Source organism: Phyllostomus hastatus, unplaced genomic scaffold (genome assembly GCF_019186645.2).
Source record: "Phyllostomus hastatus isolate PE091 unplaced genomic scaffold, TTU_PhHast_1.1 phas_scaffold_345, whole genome shotgun sequence".
In the NCBI taxonomy this organism is placed as follows: Eukaryota; Metazoa; Chordata; class Mammalia; order Chiroptera; family Phyllostomidae; genus Phyllostomus; species Phyllostomus hastatus.
In genome coordinates this window covers 30,451,150-30,471,375 of record NW_025334024.1, presented here as the reverse complement: position 1 = coordinate 30,471,375, position 20,226 = coordinate 30,451,150, and positions in this window count along the sequence as shown.

Below are 20,226 nucleotides of genomic sequence, written 5' to 3'. Positions count from 1 at the left end.
GCCCGCCCAGAGCCAGCTTGGGCCCACGAGCTGCCTGGGGCACTCAGGGGGGGTGGGGTGAGCCTGAGCCACCCCCGCCCCCGCCCCAGGAATTGCTCTGTGTCTGCTGGGCATTCAGAGTGGATTCGGGGCCGAATCCGTCCAAGGTCGGGGTGAGCCCTGCGCCTCCCCAGCTCCCCTGGAGCCAGACCGCCCCCAGGCCTCCGCCCTCTTCATATCACCCCCTTCTTCCCTTTCACGGCCACGGTTCCAGAATTTTCTGCTGACTGATGGATGTCTTTTATAGGCACTCACGTGACCGCAAAGTAGGCTTCCCAGGCATAAACATCACACTGACAAGAGTGAGCGAGAAGAATGGGGAAATTCACGGTCTTTTAACCACACGCGGGCGTTTTGTGGGGCTGGTTTTTTCCCTTTTGCTTCTGAAATCCACAGAAGCTGTTACACTAATAGCTGCGATTTACATAATTTCTCAAGTGCCGCAGCGCAAGCCAGGCTGCCTGCCGCCAGTGACCTGCTGCTCCAGGGCGGGGCCTGGGAGGACCGGGACGGGACCGCACCCACACCGGTCCCCGAACCGCCACCCCACCTGTGAGGGCCAGGGGCTGCAGGGCCCAGGTGCGGGGAGGGGCCAGAGGCGGCCTCTGAGCCCCTGGCCCCGGGCGGCACATCTCAGGGAAGGACAGGAGGCGTGGGAAGGGGACAGTCCTCACCAGCTCCGCAGGGACGCCAGGCCACAGCCGAGGCCGGGTCCGGTGGGGAGGAGGGGCTGGCCTGCGGGTCGGCGTCTCTCCCTGAGAACCTCGGGACGACCGACGAGCTGCCCTCACGCAGCCCTGGACTGGAGCCGAGGGGCGGGCGCAGAGGCGTAGGTGGCAGGGCGGAGTCAGGGAAGAGGCGAGCCGCAACCGGGCCCTGGGACGTGGGTGGGGAGGGGATAGCAAGGTCCTGGTGTCCGTCTGTCCGTGCGTCTCTGTGTCTGTCCATCCGGCAGCCGGGCCTTTCCCCCAGCGGTGCGGGAAGCGGCTTGCACTGCAGGGAGGTGGGAAAGGGCCTCGGGGCTCTACATCCCCAACATGCCTGTTTCCGGCCCCCCCACCGTCTGCATCTCTGGGGGGTGGGGGTGGCCTCTCCCTCACAGGGTGGGGCCCCGGGAAGCCGCAGTCCAGCACCCGGCCTTGTCCCGAGCTCCCTGTGGGGCCAGGAGCTGGACAGGGCACGTGGACATCCAGGGCAGCCTGTCCCCTGCGGCCGTGCCCACCTCGGGTTCTCCCGTTCCTCTCTGCCCCGCCGCCCGGGGAGTGCTGGGCGGTGGCTGGTGAGAGCTGGGCTCTCCGAGGTCAGCCAGCCCTGGCTGGGGTCGGCCTCCACGGGCCCAATGGCCGGCGTGTTATTACTGGGCGTGCACGCAGGTGCAAGCAAGCGCACGGAATTTGGTAAGGGCCACGCAGCAAAACCCGGTGTCCCCTGGCCACAGTGAGCGAGGCTGGAAAGGCGGAAAAGCTTCCTCGGAGGGAGCGGCCTTCCCTCCAGGGGCTGAAGGAGACGCGCGCGGTGACGGGGCGGGCAGGACCCTCGCAGCTCCGCGTGGGGTCGGGCGGCTGGTCAGCGGCGCAGGGCCGGGGCGGGGCCCAGGGGGAGGGGGGACTCGGCGGGTTGTGCGGAGTCGGGAAGCAGTCAGCCACTCTCCAGAATCCTGTGTAACTCCAGACGAGGGAAACAACTTCGGAAACTTGTTCCTCTGTTCAACGGTGTAATGAATACAATCACTCTTATCAGCCGGCGCCGGGACCTCGGCGTCTCCGCGTGCTGGGGACTGTGACTGTGAAAGCGGCAGCCACGGGGGGGAGCCCGCCTGATCCGTCTCCTTCCTGCTGCTGAGGTCGCGGGAGAGGAAGGGAGTGACGTCTTTGTTTTTTTAATCCTGTCACAAAAGGTAAACAGACACTTGAGGCCTCAGAGCCACGTGCCCGTTCACGAAACTCTGGAGACGCTCTGCACCGAGGGCCCTCCCTCCCTCCCTCCCTCCCTCCCTCCCTCCCTCCCTCCCTCCCTCCCTCCCTCCCTCCCTCCCTCCCTCCCTCCCACGGTGCCCCCGAAACCCCCGCAGGAGGAGGACGTGGGCGAGGGGCAGGAGCACACTGACTGCTGTCTGAGCACAGGGCTGGCGTGTCCCCATGGCCAGGCGTCACGGTCCCTGCGCAGGCCGGAGCCTCCCCACCCGGCGGCCTGGGGCTGAAGTTCAAGTCTGACCCCACCGAAGAGGTGCTGATTCACTCTGCTGTCCTCCACGACGCAGGATAAAGACACACACACACAGTGTCAGGGACGCGGGCAGGACGCGGGCGGGACGCGGGCGGGACGCAGCCCCCCCCCCCGCCCCCCGCGGAGCCGACACGGGCACGGCTGCACGGGCCCGCCTCTGTTAAACCCGTGTCCTCCCGTGCGGACGAAGGGTGGTTTTCTCCTCCGTCTGCAGAGCACGCGCTAGTCCAGTCGAGGCTGACGTGTTCGCGGCCGACTGGACTCTTCCCATCTGTGGACACGTTTCCTACGTGCCTGAATTCCGCCAGTCGGAGGGGTGGGGAGCCACTTACCCTCCCCGGGACCCCCAAATGTGCTCTGCATGTAAACTGGGCTTTTTGAACTTGTCTTTCCAAAGAGGACGCCCCCGTAGGTTTTCTGGACTCATCTGTACCCACGGCTGTGTCCACAGTCAGAGCTGTGAAAAACAAACAAGCCCTGGCTGGTGTAGCTCAGTGGATTGAGCGCGGGCTGCGAGCCAAAGTGTCGCAAAAGTTCAATTCCCAGTCAGGGCACATGCCTGGGTTGCAGGCCATGACCCCCAGCAACCGCACATGGATGTTTCTCTATCTCCCTCCCTTCCCTCTCTATAAATAAATAAAATCTTAAAAAAAAGATGCCCTTCCTTCGAATCTTTCCGTCACTGCCAACCCCGAGGGTCACTCAGAGCACTGTGAGAATATAAGCCACGTCAGGTCCAGGGACAAGTCTCAGCACCGCCGTGGCGAGGAGGCGGCCTGGGGCGGGGAGGGTGGTGCTGCACCCCGCCCCAGGCAGCTGCCTGCGGAGTCCACAGCAGAGCTGAGGCGGAGCTCAGTCTCAGGGTGGGGCCCGGGGTCCCCCTCTCCAAGGCACAGCTTTGTGAAGGGACACTCACTGGCAGGCGCTGCCGGGCCCGTCCTGGCTCAGAGCACCCCGGCGCGGTGCTGACAGTCCCCCGTGCTGTGCCCCAGCCGAGGCGGAGGGAGCTGAGGCCGCTTCAGCGGGCGCGTCCCTCACGCCCACAGCCACCTCTTCCTCCTCCGAACCCGCCCCCTCCGCCTCCTCGACCCTCAGGCTGGGGGGCCCCCCCAAGCAGGTCTCAAAGCACCTGCCTCCTTCCCGTCCCCAGATCTGGCCAAAGTCGTCGTCTTCGGGGGCAGGGCTGTCTGTGGCATTAACTGCTTTCCCGCGGCCTTGCTTCCAGTTTCTGCCCTTTGCACCACCATCTCAGTCACGTGCCCGAGTGAGCTTTAGAAAGGGACCCAGATGTCTCAGTGCTTTTTGTCACCCCCCCCTCACTGCCGGAGCCCACCCAGACTCCTGGGGGGAGGGTCAGAGTGTTCTCACCATCTGCCCCAACCTGCGATTCCGGCCTTGGTCTCTCCCGCCGCTGGGGAGCTTTGGAACCCTGGGGCTGCCGTCCCGGCCCCGGGGCTCCTGCTGGGGAGTGGGAGGCCCGTGAGCGCGTGTGCAGAGCGGCAGGGGCTCCGCGGCTCCCAGGGGGTCGGCGGCTGCCCTGTGAGCTCCAGTGACAGAAACACACACCGCTGTCATCGTGGCCACAGTGACACCTGCTGCCGCCCCCTGCAGAAAACGTTCTTATCCTCATCATCCTCACTCTTCTGTGAGGGGCTTCACTCCCTTGTCCTCCCCGGGGGCCAGGACGGCCCGCGCTCACGCCCCTACTGTGAGCTCCGACCCTGAGTCTCGACCATCGAGGCGCCCGCGTACAGGGTCCCAGGGGGCAGGCCGCTCGGGCTCCCCAGGTCACGCACGGGGCCCGTGTTGGCGAGTGGAGACAGCAGGTCCAGTCTCAGCCTCTCTCAGGCCTGGACGGCCCCCCGGAGGCTGTGACTGTTCTAGGAACAAAGGTGGCCCTGATGGTGTCCTCACGAGGTTCCCTTCTGCTGCTCTGCGGGACATGCTGGGGGCTCCCCCCACCCCAGAACTGGCCAGGAGGGGTGTGAAGACCACCCATAACCCCACTCGATCACCTCCCAGAGCCTCCTACCTGGCCCTCAGCACCCAGCCTCCCCCCCCACCGGGGCCAGTCTCCTGGAAAGAGGAGGAAGCAGTCAGCTGAGTCACCCAGGGCTGTTCCCTCCCTCCCTCCCTCCCTCCCTCCCTCCCTCCCTCGGCTCACAGCGGGGTGCTGGAGACCCCGACTCCCCTCGGAGGCTGCCTGACTGCTCCCTGGGGGCCCCCCCGCCCCCCCCCCCCCCCCGCCCCCCCCGCCCCCCCCGCCCCCCCCGCCCGCCCCCCGCCCCCCCCACCCCCCCCGCCCCCCCCGCCCCCCCCGCCGGCAGCTCCGGGGCTGCCAGGAGGAGCTCTCTCTCTCTCTCTCTCTCTGGCAGCTGCCCCAGGGCTGGGAGGGCCGGCTGCCTCCAGGTCACTCTTTGAATTATTCCCGGGTTATTAATAGCAGCAGCAATGACACTGGGACCGGGGCCACCCCTGGGCCTGAGTCATGCCTCCTCCCCTCGCCTGTTCTCCCCGGACAGAAGGACGGGGTCGAGGGCAGGACACACGCAGCCCCGCTGCAGGGGAGTCCCCTGGCCCCGAGCCAGCTCCGCGGCTGCCTGGAGGCCGCTTTCGCCGCTGGCCCGGCGTCCTGGGCAGGAGCAGAGCCAGGAAGGGGGCTCGGGGCCGGTGCGGGGGCCGGTGCGAGGCCCTGCGGCAGGGCCAGGTGACCTTGGACAGAGGTCTGCCTGCTATTCAGACGGGGGCACAGGCGCGGGGGGGCTGTGAGGATTAAGGGAGGGAGAGAGAGTCCCGAGTCCCCATGAGCTTGCTGTGCTGCGGGGGCCCCCTCTGGGCCGGTTTCCCTGGGCCTCGCCCGCCCCCCAGCAGTGTCACCTGAGCTTCCGTTGGCAGGGCCTGCGGGGGGGGGGCTGAGTGGGCGAGGTGGCCTCACAGGGGAGGGGGCAGCGCCCGACTCAGGCTCCTCCTCTTTCCTCACTGGGGTGGAACTCGGGGCCCTGGAGGGACTCCTGAGCAGATGGGGGTTGTGCGGTGGCCGGTGAGGGGGCGCTCCCGTCCCCTGCTCCCACCCATCCGGCAGAGGAAGGGTCTCGGCCGCAGCCGGCCCTCGACGGCGTTGGGGTCTCCTTCTGGTCTGGGGTCGTCAACGAAATCTAAAGCCCTGGGCTCTCCGAGCCTCGGGGCCGCAGGGGGGGACACAGCTCGGACTTGCAGGGATTTATTTACGAGACGTGACCAGGACACAGTGAGGGGCTGGGGTCGGGGCCACCCCGCCTCCCCGTCCATGGTCTCCGGAAGAGCTGGGTAATGTTGTCCCCTGGGACACATCGGGAACCCAGCTGAGGGGGGCGGTTTCCCTCACACCCTGTAGGAACCCCCTCTTGGTGGGGGGGGGGATCTTTAAAACAAAACAAAACAGCGCAATTCCGTGGAGGGCAGAGGAGCCCTCGGGCCTGTTTAATTTCCCTTATTCAACGTGAGCCCGGCAGGGCAGCGCACGGCAGAGACATCACGAACGGGGAACCCCAGAACACGTGTGACTTTTAATACACCCGGGGCGCCATCTGTCCCTGTCACGCTGGCGTTTTAATCTCGGTCCCCTTACATTTGTCTTCACGGCGTCAGGCGGCGCCCGCCAGACCCGGAGGGGCTGAAATTGGATCGGCCTGACCCGAGAGGCGCCTTTCACATAAAGCCGCCGTGAACCCGGTGATTCAATTTCTAAGACGCAACGTGCTCGATGATTAAAAGTGCGTGTGGCAGGGTGCCCTGGAGAGTCCCCAGCCTCGGGACATGGCTGTCACCTCCAAGTCGCATTTATTTCATCCGGGCAGCTGCCTCGGCCCGGGGCCTCTTCCGGAAACGGTTACCGGCGAGCCCGTGTTTGGATGATCGAACGTCACTGTTTCCCTCGCTGATGCGTGTCCCCTCCGCTCCCAGCGAGGCCCTGGGACCAGGGCTCGGGGGCTCCCGGGGCTGATGTCGGTGCCGCCGCTGCGAATGCGGTGGTCGGGCTTGGGGTGGGGGGTGGGGGGTGCACTGCGCAGGGCGGGGGCTGTCGGAGCCCACGGGAGACGCTGCCCCGCTGTCAGACACAGGGAGACGGCACAGCCCCGGACGGGCACGTTTATTGCCTCCTCTGCCATGCAGCCCTCAGGGCGGCCAATGCTGGCATGAACGGAGAGGCACTCTGGGAAACATTCCGTTAAGAGTGGCTCATCCTCTCCACTGTGGCCACGGAGAAGGGGGTCGTGACGCATGACCGGTAACGGGAGGGCCTGAAACATTCACCCCAAATGTTGCACTCGGTAAGGCCATGACATTGGGTCATTTTTTACGGCTCCTCGGCTTTGAGATGCCCTTGACCTTCAGGTGAAGTCATTGGAGACCAGACCTCTTCCTGCTCACAAGGCTGGAAGCGGCATCTCTTCAGGAATCCCGAGGCTTCCCTCAGCCTAGTCCGTGCATCCAGTGAGAGGGGCCACAGCGGGGGTAAGGGCAGGCCCAGGGGAAGGGCACACCGAGGGCCCAGGGCATCTCCCCCCCGTCCCTCTGCCAGAAGGAGGCAGATTCCGCCTGGTGTAAGGAGGAACCCCGAGACACGCCCACGTAATTCCATCTGCCCGTAGTGAGCTCTCTCACCCGAGAAGCTGGCAACCAGAGGCCCCACAAACCCATTTTGGAAGAAGGCAAGAGCCACTGGCTGTCCGAGCTCCCTCCCACTGAGAGAGCCTGAGACCGTTTGAATCTAAGCGGCACTGAATGCCACGCGGCAGCCTTTCTTGGAGCAAGGGGAACGCAGCCAGCAATGCCCACGCGCAGTATGGGGTGGCTGGGAGGCCCACCCGGAGGACCGCTTACACTGGGTAACGTCCAGTCACTGGGGCGTGCGCCTGAAACCGACATCACCATGTGTGTCAGCTGTCACCAACGAAAGTGATTTTACGTAGAAATAAAATTGAAAAGTGAATCAGGATCTTCAAGGTCTTGCTTATCGACCTGGCCCCCAGCCGTCCGAAAGGCCGCAGGAAGGCAGCTCGAAGGGAACCGGCCTCCCTGTGTCCAGCAGCCCGCGCACCATCGCCTGGGGCTGCGGGCGGGCCCCTCCGCGGGGAGATACGCAAAGGCACCCGCGCTCTCGGGGCCCCGGCGCTGTGACGGGCGGATGGTAAAATTGGTCCGTAGTCGATGTTTACTGACTACTCATCCCACGACCAGCGCTGTTCAGCGTGTGTGTGAGCACTGTCTCGTTCAGGCCTCACGCGGTTCGAGCGCAGGGGTGGGGGGTGTCCTTGTCTCGTTTGGCGGATGGAGGGACCGAGACACAGCCGTGCCCCGAACTCCCTGGGGCCAAATGCTGGGTGCTTGGGGGACTCGGAACCGGGGAGGGAGACCCTCCAGAGCACACTCACAGAGTGGGAGGTGTGTGCTTGTGACACATCGAACTTCACTGTGAGTTTTCACAGACTCTGAGTGACCTGGTCGTGCGGTAAGTGTGGTTCCATCGATACACCCTCCTTTAAGTAAGTTCGCTGGGGGCGGGTCGCTCTGGGTAACACTGTTGTGTCTGTTCCGGGTGGGCAGAGCTGTGCGTTCGCCCCCCCTCGCCCCCGTATCTGACCTCGCTGCTGCCCCTACGCCCCCCTTCCCCTCTGCTGACCACCTTCCTGTTCTCTGCGTCTGTGAGTTGGTTTTGCTTATTTGTTCGTTGCTTTATCGTTCACATCCCCTACAGGAGGGAAATCACATGCTTCTCGTCCTTTCCCGTCTGACTTGGAAACACTGGTTCATTGCGGGATCATTTGCGCTGGCCGGGACCGAAAACACCCGAAGGGGGTGAGTGGGTAACGGAGGCGCGGCGCCCAGATACAGCGGAACGCTACTCGGCCATAAGAAATGACACCATGTTGCCGCTTGCAACGTGGAAGAGTCTTGAGGGTATTGTAATGCACTTTTTTATAGTGGTAAAAACTAAGGACAGGAATGTGTCTACAAATAGTATAGTTGACTCCATTCAAGGGAGTTAGAGTTACTTTTAAGTGGCTTGTTTCTAAAGCTCCCTAGCAAAACGGGAAAACGCACCCAGTTTTGTAACGTTGAGCCGAGCAGAACACAGACACCCACAGCACGGCCCCGGCCTCGTCAGACAGTTGGGTTTGCGTCATTGAGAAGCGGTGGCATGAAAGTTTAAAGCATGCTCCCCCTGCCTAGACACGGGTGACACGCTGACTACTTTTTATTCTCTCGTCCTTTTCCTTCTGTATTTTGCAGATTCTCCACAGGAAAAAAGGCAACACATTTTTAAGCTACTGACCCCTGGGTTCGTGACCCCCGGGCCAGCCCACGGACAAGAGGCCCACCCGGGAGGAGGCTGCCCGCGGTCCCGGGACGCGGCCCAGGGCAGGGCTGAGCCGCTGCTGCCGAGGCCTCCAGAGCAGGTGGAATCATGGGCAGCAGATTTGAAAGAAAAGAAGGGCTCTCCGGCTCTTCATCCTCAGGGACGCTGGCGGCTCGGCCTGCGTCTCCCGGCCGACGGCCCTTTGTGCGGGGAGGAGGCCCGGGCGCAGCCCAGGGTCACGCCGGCCTGGCGGAGGGCGGCCGGGCGATTCTCTGGGCATTCTAGAGGGAACGGGCTCTCTTCCCAGTTGTGTAACTTTTGTATCTTACGTTGTTCTAGTTTGTAAACTAACTCTACAGGAATAAGGTAGGGGTGTCAATCTCGCTTTCCCCCGGCCCACACCAGCCCCACCACGGCCTTCGGAGGGCCAGCTGTGAGTGTAGGGCTGGGTATAAATATAACCGCTCCTTAACGAGGGGCGAGGAGCTCTCGGGGTGGAACCCAGGTGCGGGGCGGGAATCCAGGCGGGGGCTTAGAAATCCAGGTGCATCACGGTGAAGGGCCGGAGCGGCCCTCGGGCCTTGTGTTCGCCACCTGTGGAATCAGGCGAGTGAAAACCGGGGAATGGCAGGAGAACCCAGGTGTTCGAAATCAGCCTTGATTGATGGGCCTAAGTGATTCAAGCTGCAACGGAAGAGTTAACGAGTTTAGCCTTAATTGATGGGCCCAAGCAACTGATTCTCGTGGAGACGGTTATTTCAAAATTGTGAAGCTTCTGAATAAAGACTCCTTTCCTTTATCACCAAACCTTTGCCTCTGGAGTTTTGCCTGGAGGGTGGTGGTGGGGCGGCGGGACCCCAACTGCTGGCCGGTAACCAGCCGCGCACGCCCCCACCCAGCCCGCTCTGAGTGCGGACGCGGACCACGCCCGCGCCGGGCCCTCGCTCGGAGCCGCCGGAGGACCCTCGTGCGCAATGGGGGGCGGGGGGAGTCTGCGGGCGGAACCCAGCTGGCCTGGTCCTCGAGGTCTTTGGAAAGAAGAGCGGACACGGCTGGTGAGGGGAAACTAGGGTCCCCGTCTGCGCGCCCACCCGTCAGGCTGAGTCAGTCTTGGGGGGCCCGCGTGACCTCAAAGCACGGGTTCGGGTTATAACCCCGAAGCACGGGTTCAATCACTAACCCCCGAGACACGGGTTCAATCACTAACCCCCGAGACACGGGGATCGATTACCCCCGAGACACGGGGTCGATCAGTGACACCTGAAGCACGGGTTCAATTACCAACACGTGAACCACGGGTTCGGTTCCGCCAGGTGAAGGACTCCTGGGCCGGAAGCGGCGGCGGTGGGTCCGGAGCCGGGGTCCGCTCCCGGCCTCGGAGCGCTTGGAGCGCCCCCTAGTGGGGGCGCCTGTCTCTCACTCGCCAGCAGCGGCCGCGGCTGACCGATCAGCGCGGCCCGGGAAACGGCGTCCGGCAGGTGCCTCCTGGCCCAAGTCCCCTGACCTTCCCCGAGCGCTGGCTTCCTGCCGTCACACTCGGGCCGTCTGTCCCAGGGCCGGGCCCATCCGTGTCCGCGGGCAGTCTCTCGTGACAACCCCAGGGGTCTGCACGAATCCATCCAGCCCCTCTTCCCGGCAGAGAGACCCCCCCCGCCCCCCCAGCCCTCTGCCCAGTCCGCGGGCTCTCTGCTGGGAGCAGTGTTACTTCCCAGGTGGAGACCCTGAGAAATGGCCTTGGTGATGGGAAGGTGGCATCTCGGCCACCGGGACTCAAGCGTCACCCAGCAGCCTTATTCTGCCAAACGTTTCGTAGCTGTCACGTGTATTTTTGCTTGCAATGATCAGATGTGTGTGTGGCCTTGGGGGCACTCTCAGATTTGTCCCGATGGCTCGTTCCAGGGACGTGGGGGGGCTTAGGGACAGAGCCCCGCAGCCCGGAGCCGCACCCTGAGCGCCCTCGCTCGGGGACAGCCGCAGCCACGGAACTGGACGCAGTCCGAGTGGCGCCACGGGACACGGAGCCCGAGCTCCGCTCTCGGGGGACGATTCGGGAAGCCAGCAGAGCCCCGAGGCCTTCCCAGCACGCTCGCCCCCTGGAGGGCCAGTCCAAGGAGGGGTCCACCCTTGAGGAGCTCCCAGACTCCGCCCATTTCTGCCGGGCGCCAATCAGCGGGCTCCTGCAAGCCGGCTCCTGAAACGGGGTGGAGTCTGGGGATCTAGAGCCACCTTCGCCCGGCACCCGCCCGGCCGCCTGGAGTGATCTCTGAAAACTCGATTGATTGATTGATTCCACTCTGAGTCGGGACTCAGGCTGGGGAGGGCACTTCAGGACCACACCCACCGCCGAGTTCAGGGCCAAGTCCCCGCCAGGCCAGGCCGTGCCTGGTCACTCTCAGGTCACTTGCTCATTGGCTTCTGTTTCTGTTCAGGGCCCTCAAAAGACCTCGCCGCCCCCTTCTGCCCCTCCGCCCCCCGCCGCTGCATGCCAAAGGCAGCCGTTTGGGACCTTCGAGCAGGAGAGGTGGGATTCCATCGGCAGAGAAGCACCTAGAAGTGCCCCCTGACCCAGAGCGGAGGGGGTTAGTCTTGCCAAGCTTTGTGGGAGGGGCTTCCCGGGACGCGCAGAAATCTGGGTCAGCGTCCCCCTTGGGGGCGGGGGGAGCCGGGGGAGCCGGGGGAGCCGCATGTCTCCCATTTTTATTTTGACTTTTTAGACGAGAACCTGCTCCCTCCTTTTCTGGGTCGCCCTGGAGCCCGCCGGGGACACAGGACAGAGGCGTCTGGGCCCCACGGGGTCTCCCCGGGGACAGGGGCCCCTCCGCCAGACCCGCTCTCCTGCGCCCCCATCCCCACCGGAGGGGGCAGAGGCGTCTTCTTCACTGCGTTCAGCTCGCCTTCTCCCGGGACCCACGGCCGAGTCCGAGCCCAGGGCTTGTCGGGCCTCCTCCCCCCAGGGCGCCCTGCCCCCTGCTTCCCTCTGAGTCTGTGCCGCCCTCCCTGGTCCTCGGGGGACAGAAGGGACGCGGACAGGCCCACAAGCACACAGAGGCTCGGCCCCAGCTCCCCCAGGGCACACACCCGGCCTCCTCGAGGGGCAGCCCCGCACTCCCAGCCCGGCTCCTGCCCCGAGGGGACCCTGTCGGTGGCAGGGCGAGGACCCTGCTCTCTGCCGTCAACTCCTCCGAGATTCGCCAGGGAGCTCCCTGCTCCGCCCCCCACCTGTCACTCAAGTGGTCACCTTGAACCACCTGCTGTGCCGAGGGGCAGGCTGGTGAGGGGCCCCGTTTGGGTTGTGACCCTCAAGAACGGGTCCCGTTACTGGGAGCCTCTCAGGCACCCGGTGGGAGGGAACGTCTTCCAGGAGGCCTGACGATGAATTCGATGAACTCCGGGTGCTGGGCTGCTTCCGGCCGTGCTCCCCGGCCCGGCCCAGGAGAGCCAGGGCGGGGGGCGGGGCCAGAACGGGGCAGAGTTCCCCCAGAGGAACGATGGGGCACTGCGGGAGTCGAGGTGCCTCGGGCCCGCCTGCGCCAGGAGTGGCTAGCCCTGTCACCGGGACACACAGCGTGGCCGACCACACCGCTGCATGGGGGGGTGGGGGGGCACAGACTGTCAGACAGGAAACAGCCCCGGGCCAGCGGCTCCGCCTGCTGAGGACCACAGGGCCAGCTGGCAGCAGAGCTGGGACCGGCCTCGGGGAGCCCCCATTCCGTGAGGTTTTGAAGGAAAAGGGTGAAAGGAAGCAGCAGCCTGGAGGCCGGCGGGCTGCTGGGCGAAGGGACAGGGGCAGGGACACGTCACCAGGGAGGGTGAGCCCGCTGGTTCGGTGGGAGACGGGGGTGCTCTGGGGGGGCCCCGGAGACCAGGCAGCATCCTTATATGATTTGTGTGTGCAAATACAATTCCTACACACATGCACACATGTGTGCAGGCACGCACATAGGCACACACATGCACACGCATGTCTCCCCACGGGGAGCAGGATGCAGCCGACACCTGGACTTGGCCAATGTGTCCCCCGTGGCACAGAAACTGCCTTCAGTGCGGGGGACACAGCCTCTCCTCTCCCCTGTCCCTTCGCTTCCTGCTCCCTCAGACACCTGCTCAGCGCCGTGCAGGGGTGGCAGTCCAGCTGGCAGGGCGGGGGTGGGGCGGGGGCTGCCTCGTGGGAACGGGAAGGCAGATCCCGAGCCTCCCAGCGCTGCCCCTGACGGAAGGCTCCTCTGCAGCCGTGACCACACATTTAGTCACCAGGGAAATGTGATCGGACACAGCGAGGTCACGAGGCTCTCAGCAAACAGATGCGCGGAAGCCTCCAGCAGAGCTCCCCACCCCCCGCCTCCCCGGCCTCGGGAGAGGGAGGCCCCAGTTCGAGGTCATCACGCGGGTGGCAGCCTCCCCTGACGGCCGCTGCTCGGGCGGACGACACCCACTCACTCAGACACAAATGAGATCGATGCTTATCCGACTCCCCGGCCCACGGGATTTGGGGGAGCCGCAGAGTTCCAGAGATTACATTAGTTCAAAGACCACGGAGCTGAACACAATGGAGCCCCAAAGAGGAGAATTACCCGGCTGTCACCCAGCTGTCCCCTCCCCGGCACCGTGCCAGCGGGGCTGCCGGCTCCGCATTCTGCCGGCCCTTTAATCCCCAGCTGTCCCCTTCCCGGAGGCCGCAGGGTTCCCTCGTGAACTGGGGGGGGTGGGGGCTGGAGTCCCGTGTCCTCCATCCCAGGGCCCAGCGCACACGGGGGGCTCCGTGAAGCCCACAGAGTGGGGTAGGGGGCAGCCGCCCATCCCAAAGGGGAGCCAGTGGGGAGCGGTCCTTTCCCAGCTGCCATCCAGCCTCCCCACCCCCAGTGCTCTGGGCCTGCAGCTGCCCCTCCTGGAGCCACCCCTGGGCCTGGGCCCTGCCTCCCCCCCCCCTGGGCGGAGACCCCTTCCAGCGAGGTCTTTGCTGCCGACTCCCCCACAGACCCCGTGTCCCCTGGTCTGCGCTACAGCACAGACAGCGTGCCTTCCTTGGGGACAGGCGCAGACAGCAGCAGGGTCCCCACCCACACGCGTGGAACCGGGCCCACGGGCGGGTGCCAGGCCCCCGATCCGACCGCACGCGGGAGAGCCGGCTTCCCACTGAAGTCGTCTTTAGTGGGAGTGATCCGGAAGTGGCTGGGAAGTGGCTACTGTGGAGCGAAGCAAATGACATTTCAGAGCAATTAATCGTGTGTCCCCAGGGACAAGGGGGGCGGGCAGGGCGCTGCAATCCTTCCTTCCACTGCCTCCCCTCTGCTGGGCTCCCCCTCAGGGGCCGCATTCCGGCCGGCGGGCACCGCTCCCTGGCGCGCTCACCCCCTTCCCAGGTCAGTCTCACTGCGGGCCGGCCCCGCCCCCTCCACACACCCCCACCCCCAGCTGAGACTCTCCTCCTTCAGCCAAGACAGTCGTTAGGGTCCTGCTCCGGTGGCTGGTCCCCGAGCAGCCAGAAGCGGTCACTCTCGAGGACCCTCGGGAGCGCTCGTTGGCTTCCTGACAAGGGCAGGACCCCGACCTGTGGGCCCGCCACCCGTGCGAGCAGGCACAGGACCTGCCGCTGGAACCCGGAGCAGTGCCACCAGACCTGGGTGTGCTGACAGTCACGTGGCCCCGGGCCAGCCCAGGGCTGCCTCCCACCCGCCACGTGGCTACACCGTGCTGTGACCCTCCGGGCAAACACCTGGCCTGCAGGTGCTTACGTCCTGGCCCCCTGCCCGTGCTCTCACTTCCACTCCCCAAAGACGCGGTCCCTTGAGGGCAGAGACGGCTTTGTTTACCTTGGTATCAGACACCACCTGCCCGAAGGTGTGATACTCACTGTCTGTGGAGGAGCCTCAGACCCCGGAGGCAGCCAGGATCCGCCCATCGGAGGCGTGAGTCTGACCACAGGGGGGGCTTGGCAACAGGGGTCCCCGGTCTGTCCACTTGTCTGCCCCTGGGTTCGCGCAGCCCTGACTCACCCGGGAGGTTCTGGCCTCGGTCCTTCCCTCCCTCTAAGAAACACCCGAGTGTCTGCAGTCCCCCGGGGCCTGGGCCCGGTGTAGGAGTCCAGTGACAAGGTGACGACAAAGAGCCGAGTCCCACCCGTAGCAGGTCCCCCACCTGGGGGTCTGCAGTGCACACACCCCCCACCTGCGCCCACAGGTCTCCGATCCACCCTCCATCCCGTGCTTGAGTGGAGAGCCCGGGGGCCCGAGAAAGGAAACCAGGGTGGGGAGAACAAGCGTCCTGAGTTTGGGCTCACCCCTGGGTGTGAGGGAGGGAGGGAGGGGCAGGCGGGGCCAGCTACCCGCTCAGCCTGGGAGGAAGGGCTTCTGTCGTCATGGAGACGCACCCAGCCACTCCCGGCCCTCCTAGAGATGTGATGAGACTAGACGTACCAGGGGACCACTTCGTGAATTATGCAAATGCTTCACCACTGTGCTGTACACCCGAAACGAATATAAAATTATACTGAATGTCAACTGGGATTGAAAAAATAAAAAAGAATTTTTTTCTTGAACTGGAAAAAAAATGTAGTTCAGACGTCCACCAGGGGGCGCTACAGGATAACTGATTGTTCAGCATCAAATCCCTGGGTCCAGGGTTCCGGTGATTCAGGGGCCAGGGGGGATCTTGGGGTGGGTTGGTGAAAAGTCCCTGAGGGGGAGGCTCCAGGTGGCTAACCGCTAGCCTCCCTAACAGCAGAGAGGGGCTGGGCTGGAGACCCAGAGACGGAGGCTGCAACGCCAATTCAGCTCTTACATTTCTGTGTTTTTCTTTTCTTTTTTTTTTACAACCTTAGCATATTTTTAAATTTTTAATATTTCAATTACAGTTGATGTTTAACATTAGTGTATCATAACTTCAGGTGTGCAGCATAGTAATAACCCTGGATGGTGCCATGTGGGTATGGTACCTTCAGGTGCAGTGTGATCCAGGGACTCAACAGGCATGTCACCAGAACCCTGTTCCCCGAGGCTCCACTTCCCTGCCTGACGCTTTGTTTTCAGGCTCCACCTGGTGGCTAAACAGCTCCTGACACTCCAGCCCTTGGATGCTCCGGCATCAAGTCTAGTGGGAAAGAAGCGGGGACTCCCCTCGGCTCTCATGACCGTCCCCGGGGCCAGCATGGGCCACAGGGGTGCCAGAGTGAACCGCCCTCTCCAGGGCCCTGGGGCAGGGGGACTCAATGTGGGGCGGCCTGATGCCCCTGGAAATGAAGCTGCGTCCTGGAAGGCAGCCAGCAGAGCCAAAGCAAAGGTGCTCACCTCCCGGGGACCTTGAGCTCTGCACCAGGCTTGTCCGTGGCTCCTCCCACGTCGCCTGGACCACTCCCTGGAGGGTCCCAGGTAACCCTCCCTCCCTGTGGTGCGTGGAGACTTCAGCCCCGTGAGCATCTCCCACCCACCAACATGCAGCTCCCAGCCGGCCCTTCCCGGTTCGCTGAGGCGTAGGTCTTGTTTTGCTTCTTTTATTTTTTGCATATCCATATAAATTTACTTTTTAATTATAGTTCATTTGTTATGCCATTACAGTCGTGCTGATTTTTCGCCCTCTGTCTCCCAGCTCTAGCCCTGACACCAGACACTTCAGCTCCTCCCTGTGTGCCACTGGTGCCTTTCTTTCAAGCAGCCACCCCGGTGCTGGAGCTCGGAGGAGTGATTCTGAGTAGGTGAGTCCCTGTGTGGGCTCTGTAAGAGGAACTGTTTGGGCTCCAGAAGTTTCTTCCAGTGACTCAGTCCCTGTAGGTTTTTGCAGCCAGACGTTGTGGGGACCTGTCTTCCTGGCACTGGAGCCCTGGGCTGGGGGCCTGGTGTGGGGCTGGGACTCCTCGCTCCTGAGACGTCCCCCCCGAATTGTCATCCACCACACGTGGGTGAGGGACCAACCCGTTCCGTGTCTGCGCCCCTCCTGCCTAAGTCTGGATGGACGTGGTTTCCCTAAGTCTGTAGTTGTCAGACTCCCATTCAAGTCAATTTCTCTCAATTCCGAGTGATGGTGGTTCTACATTTTAGCTGTAATTCTGATGTGGTTGAGAGAGGAGGTGACTCATGTGTGCCTGTGCCGCCATCTTGACTGGAGGTCCTGTTGTGCTTTCATTGTGATCCCGCCTCCCAGAGCAGCGCCACCAGAAGGCCTTGTCAGACGGTGGACGAGGACGGATGAGGAATTTAGGGGACAACATGGATGCCCAACCCCCACAGAGCTCCAGGAGAGGACCCCCGAAACTACTCCTGAAACGCGTGATGGTCGTCATCATCAACTAAATGCCCACTGCACACCAGACGGGGATGGACCCGTCACCTGTGTTCCCTGGGTTCCTCCCAACATTCCCACGCGCACTATCGCTCCTGTGTAAAGGGTGAGGTTGGGTCGTGTCGTCTGGATGCGCCACGGTTGCAGGTTCGACCCCTGGTCAGGGCACATACAAGGCTCAATCAGTGAATGCATCAATAAGTGCAATAACAAACTGCTCTCTCTCTCTCTCTCAAATCAATAAATTAAAAAAAATTTATAGAGTAAGATGTGGGGCGTGAACAGGCATGTCGGACAGGTGCCAACATGCTAACCACTGCCAGCGGCTGGGGTCTTGGGCCAGAGAGAGACCCAGCTCCCGCCTCCGCAGAGAGCACCCTAGAGGGCTGGACGCAGACGAGAAAGGTGGCAACAGCCAAGGCAGCACCCTCGGGGGACCCCGAACGCTGACCCTCTGACCTTCGGTGGGTGAGACCCATGGGCGCTTCCTGGAGGCAGCGCGACGACCCTCAGGCGGTCCCTGCAGAGGGCGCCACAAGGTGCAGGCACAGGTGGTGAGAAGCGCTCCCCCTCCCCGCAACCTGCCGGTTCGGGGCCAAGAGGGCCTTCGCGTCTCCGCCCGCCCGGGGGGGCCATTCACTCTCTTCTTTCAAGACTCTGCACAATTTGTTCCCGCGACAGAGCTCTGGGTCAGCAACTTTTTCACATTACATTTAGAAGAAGTAATAAAACGGTTCTCCCCGCAGGCTTTGCCAACTGGAGGTTGTTATTTCAAATTAAAAAAAAAAAAAAAAACAGAGAGCAGAAAACACAACAAGAAGGGAGACCAAATTACCCACTCACAGAGAGGAGGGCCCGCCGGGAGCTCGCAGCCGCAGCCTCAGCGCTCAGCGTCCGCCCCGCCCCCGCCCCCGCTCGGCCCGCTGCTGGCGGCGCCCCCAGGCGCGAGGCGTGCCACGTGGCCGCAGCCCTAGCCTCGCAGGGCCAGGTCACGGAACCGCAAACACACCTGCTTTAGACCCTGCCCCGACACCGAGCGGTCCGTTGGCTCCTCTGCGTCTCGCTCGTGTGTGCGAGGAGACAGAACTCGAAGGGGAAGCGAGGCGCTGCGCCCGGGGGCGCTCGAGTGGCGCATGCGCATCGCGAGGGCTCCCCCTGGCGCCGCGGGCGTGGTCGCTGCGGGGACTCCGCCCGCCCGCTGGTTCCCCACGCCCGCACGCTAATACCCCACGATCCACGTCACGGTCTAAGCCCCGGGATGGCAGAGCCTGGGCAAGCCCCAGGTCGAGGGCCGTCCAGTCTGAAGCACACAGAGGGCGGGTTTCCAGGTGGACACGGCCGTTGGGGAGCCACCTTTGGGGAACATGAAGCTTCCATTCCCCCCCTCCCCCCCCACCCCGGTAGCACGGGTTGCCCGAGGTGGTCTGCACAGGCCTCCCTCCCAGGGAGACTGGAGGGGGTCAGCGAGGGCGATCTCTGTGTCCCCTGGGCACGGGGGCTGCACGGTCCCCAGTCAGGACACCCCAAAGCCACACACTCACAGCTCCCCTGTCCCGCGAGCTCCAAACATGATCGCCGCCCACGCAGGGACAGCGTTAGGGACCTGGGAACAGGCAGATGGCCGGTCATTTCCACTCTACAATCTAAGAGTGCACAAGGGCGTTCACCCATTTTTCCGGAACACGGCCTTTGCGGAAACGGTCACCGCAGTTGCTTCCAGATAAACCTAAACCGGACGTTTTCTTCCCCCCAGCGTGGGATCCACGTTCTAGGTCAATGGGGACCAGCCCCAGAGGACCGAGGGGTCGGCGGGAGAACACCCCCGCCCCGCCCCAGGTGGGGCGACTCCCAGGGCGTCCTGCACTGTCTCCCCACTTCCCGGGGCTCCGCCCCAGCGCCCACGGGGGCCCCTGCCTTCCCTGCCTGTCCGCTGCCCTGGAGTTAGACTGCTGGCCCCAGACCCTTGCCTGGAGCTATGTTGGGGGGCGGGAATCAAACTGAGACCGAGTCTGGTCCCCAAGACGACGGAAGCTGCCCCAAACGTGCCTCTTTCTTCTGTCCCTTCTCAGCTCTTTTCGAATCACGCGGGAAGTTTGCGTGAACCCAGCAGACACGGATGGGGCACCTGACATCTGCTGGTCCACCTGACCGAAGCAGAAAGAGGCAGAAAGGACCCGGCGCTGCCCGGTGGCTGCTCTCTGGGAGATACACCCGGGCGGAGAGCATGCGGGTGGGCACCGGAGGGAGAGACCCCGGACCACCGGGGGAAAGACCACCCGGCGTGCCTCTGCCCTCCAACCACCACTCACTAGGCACCAGCCGGCCCGCCAGGCACGCACTGAGCATCGCACGGGCCACAGAGCCCCACAAACGCAGGACAAGGCCCCAGACCTTGCAGGGGTCCCCGCGAGGGTGGGAGCCACACACTCAAAGTCAGGAGTCCAGCCCCCCGGAACGGCCAGAGGGACTTCTGGTGGCATGTGGGGGGTGCGGGCAAGAGGGGCGGAGCTCCACGTTCTCCTCTGTTCACCTCTGTGCCTTGCGGCCGAGGCTACGTCCCCACAGGGTCCCAGCCGAGGCTGCCGCAGCCCCGGGAAGGCCCCCGCGCGGCCACCCAGCTTCCCAGAAAACTCACGCACACACACGCTCAATTTTAAGTGATTGGAAGCGAGGACTGATGAGAGGAGATGCACGCGATGCGAGGTGTGTGCACGTTGTGGAAATCCGAGGGGTGACCACGACGGCCGTCACCACTGTGCTCGCTCACCTGCGCCCAACCGCCCCGTCCGCCAGCCGCCGCCAGGGCCTGTCCTTCCCCTTACCTGCCCCGTCTTCCGTCCCCCTCCCCGTCCCCAGGTCCCCAGGGTGCAGCCCGCAGACCCGTAGCCTCCAGACCGCGCAGCCTCCCCAGAAGAGAGCGCTGAGCGGGGCCCCGAGAGCTGGCGGGAGACACTGATGCGAACAGACACTGAGCAAGCCCCTAGGTCCCTGGGGGCGAAGGCTAAGGGGCGAAGGTTAAAGGTGGGGACCGGCCTCACTGGAGCCTGGTGAGAGCTTCAAGCACTGAGAAGGGGCTGCCCCCTTAGAACCTGCCGTGGTGGGAACCTCAGCCGTGGAGCCAAAGCAGGGCTGGCCAGACGGGGGAGAAGAAACCCAGCCCCTCTCTCCTCCTGACCTCGCACCCCCCCACAGGGCCTCCCGTGGTGACGGCCAAGTAGGAAGGGTGCGGGGGTGGGGGAGGCAGCCCCGGTGCTTGCTGGGCCCGCTGCTGGGGCTGCGAGCAGAAACGGTCACACAGGGTTGGGGACGGGATGTATTTTCTTTTTTTGCAGGGGTGGGCTACAGTGTGT